Genomic DNA, 8,737 nt, shown 5'->3' on the forward strand with positions numbered 1-8,737 from the left:
CAAAATATGTTCCTGGTTTTACTTCTACACCTCCCTTTACCAGCAACCTGGGCTTTCTCTTCCTCTTTCCACTCAGTCATAGATCCTGGAAACCTTGACATTACTTTTGGTTGCTCTTTCTCTACCCACATATAACACATCACCAAGTCCCACAGTTTGTACTTACAAAATTTTCTAAACAGTGACCACACCCTAGTCCCACAGCTGTCATTCACACTGTTCCTGACTTTGCTCCAGTTTTCATAATTTCCTTACATCATCACAACGCTTTCCATCAGCCCTAACTCCAATAACTCATTTTGACTTTTCATACCTCCGGTGTTATCTTTTAAAAAATACAAGTCAAATCAGGTTATTCACTTCCTCAAAAATCTATAAAAAGATACAAATGAAGTTATCGACAAAACAGAAATAGACCCACAGACATAGAAAACAAATTTATGGTTACCAAAGGGGAAAGGCAGGGGAGGGATAAATTAGGAGGCTGGGATTAACACATACACACTACTATATATAAAATAGATAACCAACAAGGACCTACTGTATCACACAGGGAACTACACTCACTATTTTGCAATAACCTCTACGGGAAAAGAATCTGAAAAAGGATATATATATATACACACACACATATATATGAATAACTGAATCACTGTGCTGTACCCCTGAAACTAACACACTGTAAGTCAACCATACTTCAATAAAATTTTTTAAAAAAGAAAGTTAAAAAAAAAATCTTAACCCCCCCAGGAGGGATAGAATTATTCAAACTCCTTGGCATGGTATTCAAGACCCCTCTCAGTTTAAACACACTCTTTATTTCAACTTTATCTTTTATGACCTTTCAACATTAATCCAGCATCCTGATTGCACTCAGTGGACCCAGACCTAGTCCTCATACATGCCTCTATGCTCTGAATCCTGTTGTTCCTTCAGTCTGGAATGGTTTTCTCCTGCTCTCTCCAGCAACCTGAGTCTTTCTTACACTTGAAGGTTCTTCTTGAAACGTTCTCCAATTTCTCAGTTGGAATTAATTTTTCCTGAATTTTGGTTATCCCTTGATAAACATCATTATTTCACTGTCTTGTATTATTAGTTAGTAGTTTACATGTAAATCTCTCCTAGGCTGAAAGTTCCACGAGGAGGATCATAGTATAGTGCAAACCACATGGAATTTGGCAGTGAACTGACGGTTAAAGTCCTGGGTAAACCACTTAGTAGCTGTTACTGATCTTGAACAGGTTCACTCAACTTTTTTGAGTGTCAATTTTCCTATCTGTAAATTAAGCATAATATCAACAACCTCACAGAATTTTATGAGGATCAAATATCACCATGAAGATAAAATGTCTGGCACATATTATGTGCTCAACAAATATTTTGTTCATTTCTATAGCTCCACCATATCTGGCACGATATTTTGTAGGTAGGAGGCACTTTATAGGTGTTTCCTCACTGAATGAGTCAACATGCCCTGTTTGTGATGTTAAGAATTTTCTCAAACATTCATAGGTTTGGATCTTGCAAGAGGGAAAGGAGACTTTGCCAAACAGCTTTTTACCATCACATTTATTTTTTTTTTTTACAATAATCCATGATTGGCTGGAAGAAAGCAATTACTCTCTCTTGAAATGGTACATTTGCTTGGCATCGTGAGTCGTTGCACAGCCTGATGCATGAAAGTATTCTGACTCTGGTTTTGATTTATTTTAATATTGTCACGGAAGTACAGATCAGCAATGCCAATTTTTTCTAAGATAATGGTGTTCACAATAACCAATTTGAAAATGAAGAGAATTTCTTTTTTAAGTTAACATACAAAGCAAAAACTAAAACATGGTTAAGCTTTTGCTATGATACAAAAAAGACTGGAACATCAGCTCAGCCACCTACAAACTTTGCTGCCTGGGACAAATAATTTAACCCTTTTGGGGCTCAGTTTTTCTCTCTTTACACTGGGAATAATAAGGATGACTATTATAGTGAAGTGCTGTCAGGATCAAATGAGATAGCTGATAGCACAGTGAGTACCTGGTAGTAGGTGCTCAATAAATTAATTCCGTCTCCATCCTTCATTACTTTTACAAAAGCATACAGCATATTTACTATTCCATTATGAAGCATTTCATTAATTAGAAACTAAACTCAGTAATCAAAACAAAGGAACACAATGACAGTCATTTCTCCAGTTCCTGGAATCTGTGTCATGATTTTTTTCCAGTTACAGTTTTTTGCTAATCTCTAAAGTTCAGAAATTCTCTATGGGACATCCCAGCCATGGTGTGGATCAGTGAAGCTCCATTTAATTGAAAAACTAGATTTAATAAGGAAACAATAGTTATTGTGCCTTCAAAGAGACCATTTTCTATGCTAATTTATTCTCCAGTGTGTTCTTTGTGCAAAAAGAATGTACAAGCACGCTTTTCTATACCCCAGTAGTAATTCATGGTGGGCACATTTTTCAACATGCTTTCTGATCGCTTAAGTTGATGTGACTTTACGTATTTATGCATGTCCAAATAATTATTGTGTCTGCGTTCTGCAGGCGAGAAAGATCCTATTTTAACAAACTCCATAGAGAAAGTGTTCTCATTTTTACTGAAATTTGGTTGTAAAAAAGACCTAATTAAATATCCATTCCCACAAAGTGGAAACCTAGGGCCCATACTAGGCACTGGGCTCTTGCTTGTTGCCTTCCTCTACATGCATCCAGTCTACTTATGGCCACAAGCACCCACAGACAGATCTGCAGGGAACTGGCACATAAAGTAATAAATCAGTATATAAAATGACAACCACTAAACTTGACCCTCAGAATACAGCTCACAATATGATACTCCACTGGCTACTATCTGCCTTCCTTGTAGACCTGGGTTCTTGATCCCTTCTCTGCACTGAGCTTTGCTTTCTGCCTGATTCCTTCTTTTGCATCTTCCTTTGAGATGATCCAGTGCTATTTCTCACCCCCAGGAGTTATTTCCAATGCTAGTTTTGCCCACTCCCCTTTCCGGTCTGACTTCTGATAAATGCCCACTCTGGGTGCCTGTTCTCTCCTCTGGTCATGTTGCACTCCTTCCTCCCACTTTGCCCCCAGGCCTTTGTGGCATCTGCTCCTTTCTTCCTGTTTCTTAGTCCTCTTTCTCCATTTCTCTTCTATCCTCAGGTTTCGCTCTCCATTTACTGCTAACGTTACTCTATTTTTCTTTTTTTTCCTTTTTCTGGTCAGGACTAATTTACATACAATGAACTCCATTCAGTTTAAGTATATAATTTGATGAGTTTTGACAATCTTATATACCTGTCAAGGCACCACCATGGTTAAGATACAGAATATTTTCTATGGATTTACTGGTATTTTTGGTTGGTTTGTTTGATAGTATTTCATCGTATAGATATAGTTTTTTAAACCAGTCTTCTGTTAATAAGCACTTGGGTAGTGATACAAACAATTCTGTAATAACCTAAGAAAATATTTTTTAAAAGCAAATTGAGGGCTTCCCTGGTGGTGCAGTGGTTGAGAGTCCGCCTGCCGATGCAGGGGACACGGGTTCGTGCCCCGGTCCGGGAGGATCCCACGTGCCGCGGAGCGGCTGGTCCCGTGAGCCATGGCCGCTGGGCCTGCGCGTCCGGAGCCTGTGCTCCACAACGGGAGAGGCCACAGCAGTGACAGGCCTGCGTACCGCGAAAAAAAAAAAAAAAAAGCAAATTGAGTAGGTGAGGCTTTATTTGATGACAGTCATGGCAACCAAGGTAGAAAGAGAGGGGGGTTCTTGCTAACATCTTGTAGATGTGCAGGTAGATCTCTCAGTAGGAGTATCTAGATGGAAAAGATGAGAAGTAAGAAGCATCTCCACTTATGTAACTTCCTTCCTGTTTTAAATAGATTCTCACCTGAGATCTTTGATTTCTGCCCCTATGAAAGGAGGTTTTCTCACAGTATGGCCAAAACAATCCTGGGCCTGAGTTTAATCTTCAGTGACTGGGGAACCTTCTGATCACAAAAGCTCCCATCAAGTAACCATTTCATCTGTACTTGTAGTTGAACAGCTGAAAGTTACAGATTTTGTTGAATATTTTAAATACATTTATATTTGTAAGACATGACTGGATACTCATCCACATTGAAGATGCAGTCATCAAACAGACAAGCTGATCATTTGAGTCCCTTAAAAATTGGAGCTTCAGTGATGATATCAGGGTTTTACAACACAGTAATTCTTAACAGCGCACACACATACAAAATATTTGTTTTGTTGTTATGTACACAACTAATTCCTGAAAACTCTGAAAACTAAAGCTTTACACTTATTACTTCCGCATCTTACTCCTTCCCCAGTCCCTGCCACATGTCTGGGTCTTCTTATTTCCCCCTCATTTCAATAAAAGTTAAAAGAACCAGAGTTTATTCTGGAACCAACACACATTTCTGGAGGTTCTACTCTGAGTCAGATACCAAGATCTAAAGGCAGAGAGATGAATAAATCAGGATCCCTGTCATAAATGAGCTCACAGTTGATCCAATAAAATAATGGCCTCACATAGTAATTTGATATCAGATTATATAAAAGGACCAGATGCTCAAGCCTGGGGAAACAGGTATGGAATAGGAGCATCAGAGGATGATTCCTGGAGCAGGTGATTCTATAGCTGAGTGCCAGTCCACAGTCTGAATGAACTAAAGCTGCCACACATCAGAAGAGGGAGAGCTGGGAAAAAATGGACACTAGATGTACTCTACTAAACATACTGCTACTCCAACAATGAGTTTTAATTGTCCTCAATGAAAAGGCTGTGGCTGGGCTTCCCTGGTGGCGCAGTGGTTGTGAGTCCACCTGCCGATGCAGGGGACACAGGTTCGTGCCCCGGTCCGGGAAAATCCCACATGCCACAGAGCACCTGGGCCCGTGAGCCATGGCCGCTGAGCCTGTGTCCGGAGCCTGTGCTCCGCAATGGGAGTGGCCACAACAGTGAAAGGCCCTCGTACAGAAAAAAAAAAAAAAAAAGGATGTGGCTAATCTCGTCTATTCTTAAGAGACCATATGACAGATGTAGAGGATAATCTAGTCCAAAACGGATGAAGGCTGAGACTAAAGCAATGACGGTGGGGTGGGGAAGTAGAGACAGATGAGAGCAATTTCTCAAGTAGATTTATTAAGATTAGCTGACCAACTGGTTATGCAGATACGCGAGAGAAAGGGGGTAGGGATGACTTCAAAGATTCTAGTTATAGTGGTTTCATGCAAATTTTCAGGGAAATATGATAAATGTCTTGTGAACATGTTGAGTTTAAACTGAATGCAGAGGTCTGCCGGAGCCAACGAGAACAGCCACCCGACTTCACCGCCACCTAGAGACGGCTGGCTGCAGCCGCCCACCAGCCAGAGGGGGCACCTTCAAGATGGCGGAGGAGTAAGACATGCAGATCACCTTCCTTCCGACAAATACATCAAACTACATCCACATGTGGAACAACTCCTACAGAACAGCTACTGAACACTGGGAGAAGACTTCAGACTTCCCAAAAGGCAAGAACCTCCCCACATACCTGGCCATGTGGCCGACAGGATCTGGGTACTCTGGCCGGCTGCCACCCTTAGCATCTGAGGTGGGAGAGCCAAGTTCAGGACACTTGTCCACCAGAGACCTCCAGGCCCCACATATCAAACAGCAAAAGCTCTCCCAGATATCTCCATCTCAACGCTAAGACCCAGCTCCACTCAATGACAGGCAAGCTGCAGTGCTGGACACCCTATGCCAAACAACTAGCAAGACAGGAACACAATGCCACCCATTAGCAGAGAGGCTGCCTAAAATCATAATAAGGTCACAGACACCCCAAAACACACCACCAGACACAGTCCTGCCCACCAGAAAGACAAGATCCAGCCTCATCCACCAGAACATAGGCACCAGTCCCCTCCACCAGGAAGCCTACACAACCCACTGAACCAACCTTAGTCACTGGGGGCAGACACCAAAAACAACGGGAACTACAAACCTGCAGCCTGCAAAAAGGAGACCCCAAACACAGTAAGTTAAGCAAAATGAGAAGACAGAGAAACACACAGCAGATGAAGGAGCAAGGTAAAAACCCACCAGACCAAACAAATGAAGAGGAAATAGGCAGTCTACCTGAAAAAGAATTCAGAATAATGATAGTAAAGATGATCCAAAATCTTGGAAATAGAATGGAGAAAATACAAGAAACGTTTAACAAGGACCTAGAAGAACTAATGAGCAAACAAACAGTGATGAAAAACACAATAAATGAACTTAAAAATTCTCTAGAAGGAATCAATAGCAGAATAACTGAGGCAGAAGAACGGATAAGTGACCTGGAAGATAAAATAGTAGAAATAGCTACTGCAGAGCAGAATAAAGAAAAAAGAATGAAAAGAATTGAGGACAGGCTCAGAGACCTCTGGGACAATATTAAGTGCACCAACATTCGAATGATAGGGGTCCCAGAAGAAGAAGAGAAAAAGAGAGTGTATGAGAAAATATTTGAAGAGTTTATAGTTGAAAACTTCCCTAATATGGGAAGGAAATAGTCAATCAAGTTCAGGAAGCAGAGAGTCCCATACAGGATAAATCCAAGGAGAAACATGTCAAGAGACATATTAATCAAACTATCAAAAATTAAATACAAAGAAGAAATAATAAAAGCAGCAAGAGAAAAGCAACAAATAACATACAAGGGAATCCCCATAAGGTTAACAGCTGATCTTTCAGCAGAAATTCTGCAAGCCAGAAGGGAGTGGCAGGACATTTTTAAAGTGATGAAAGAGAAAAAGCTACAACCAAGATTACTCTACCCAGCAAGGATCTCATTCAGGTTCGGAGAAATTAAAACCTTTACAGACAAGCAAAAGCTAAGAGAATTCAGCACCACCAAACCAGCTTTACAACAAATGCTAAAGAAACTTCTCTAGGCAGGAAACACAAGAGAAGGAAAAGACTTACAATAACAAACCCAAAACAATTAAGAAAATGGTAATAGGAACATATGTATCGATAATAACCACTTAAATGTAAATGGAATAAATGCTCCAACCAAAAGATACAGACTGGCTGAATGGATACAAAAAGAAGGTCTGTGTATATGCTGTCTACAAGACACTTCAGACCTAGGGACACATACAGACTGAAAGTGAGGGGATGGAAAAAGATATTCCATGCAAATGGATACCAAAAGAAAGCTGGAGTAGCAATTCTTGTATCAGACAAAATAGACGTTAAAACAAAGACTATTACAAGAAGTAAAGAAGGACACTACATAATGATCAAGGGATCAATCCAAGAAGAAGATATAACAATTGTAAATATTTATGCACCCAAAAAAGGAGCACATCAATACATAAGGCAAATGCTAACAGCCATAAAAGGGGAAATCAACAGTAACACAATCATAGAAGGGGACTTCAACACCCCACTTTCACCAATGGACAGATCATCCAAAATGAAACTAAATAAGGAAACACAAGCTTTAAATGATACGTTAAACAAGATGGACTTAGTTGATTTTTATAGGACATTCCATCCAAAAACAGCAGATTACACTTTCTTCTCAAGTGCTCCTGGAACATTCTCCAGGATAGATATATCTTGGGTCACAAATCAAGCCTTGGTAAATTTAAGAAAATTGAAATCGTATCAAGTATCTTTTCCGACCACAACTCTGTGAGACTAGATATCAATTACAGGAAAAAAATCTGTAAAAAATACAAACACATGGAGGCTAAACAAGCCTAAACAATACGCTACTAGATAACCAAGAGATCACTGCAGAAATCAAAGAGGAAATCACAAAATGCCTAGAAACAAATGAAAATGAAAACATGACGACCCAAAACCTATGTGATGAGCAAAAGCAGTTCTAACAGGGAAGTTTTTAGCAATACAATACTCCCTCAAGAAACAAGAAACATCTCAAATAAACAACCTAACCTTACACCAAAAGCAATGAGAGAAAGAAGAACAAAAAAACCCCAAAGTTAGCAGAAGGAAAGAAATCATAAAGATCAAATCAGAAATAAATGAAAAAGAAATGAAGGAAACAATAGCAAAGATCAATAAAACTAAAAGCTGGTTCTTTGAGAAGATAAACAAAATTGATAAACCATTAGCCAGAGTCATAAGAAAAAAAGGGAGAAGACGCAAATCAATAGAATTAGAAATGAAAAAGGAGAAGTAACAACTGATGCTGCAGAAATGCAAAGGATGATGAGAGATTATTACAAGCAACTATATGCCAATAAAAGGCAGCCTCTTCAATACGCAGTGCTGGGAAAACTGGACAGCTACAGTAAAAGAATGAAATTAGAACACTTCCTAACACCATACACAAAAAATAAACTCAAAATGGATTAAAGACCTAAATGTAAGGCCAGACACTATAAAACTCTTAGAGGAAAACATAGGCAGAATACTCTATGACATAAATCACAGGAAGATTCATTTTGACCCACCTCCTAGAGAAATGGAAATAAAAACAAATAAAAACAAAAATAAACAAATGGGACCTAATGAAACTTAAAAGCTTTTGCACAGCAAAGGAAACCATAACCAGACAAAAAGACAATCCTCGAATGGGAGAAAATATTTGCAAATGAAGCAATTGACAAAGGATTAATCTCCAAAATATATAAGCAGCTCATGCAGCTCAATATCAAAAAAAAACAACCCAATCCAAAAATGGGCAGAAGGGCTTCCCTGGTGGTGCAGTGGTTGAGAGTCC

The 8,737-nt window shown here is 39.5% G+C and overlaps 1 protein-coding gene across 4 annotated transcripts in view; it reads right to left on the minus strand.

The window, feature by feature from the left end:
* Positions 1 to 8,737, minus strand: part of FREM1 (FRAS1 related extracellular matrix 1) — a 167,660-nt gene that overhangs the window by 98,159 nt on the left and 60,764 nt on the right. The gene's annotated exons all lie outside the window — the stretch shown is intronic.

The sequence above is a fragment of the Neophocaena asiaeorientalis genome, unplaced genomic scaffold (genome assembly GCF_003031525.2).
Source record: "Neophocaena asiaeorientalis asiaeorientalis breed wild unplaced genomic scaffold, Neophocaena_asiaeorientalis_V1.1 scaffold174, whole genome shotgun sequence".
Lineage (NCBI taxonomy): Eukaryota > Metazoa > Chordata > Mammalia > Artiodactyla > Phocoenidae > Neophocaena > Neophocaena asiaeorientalis.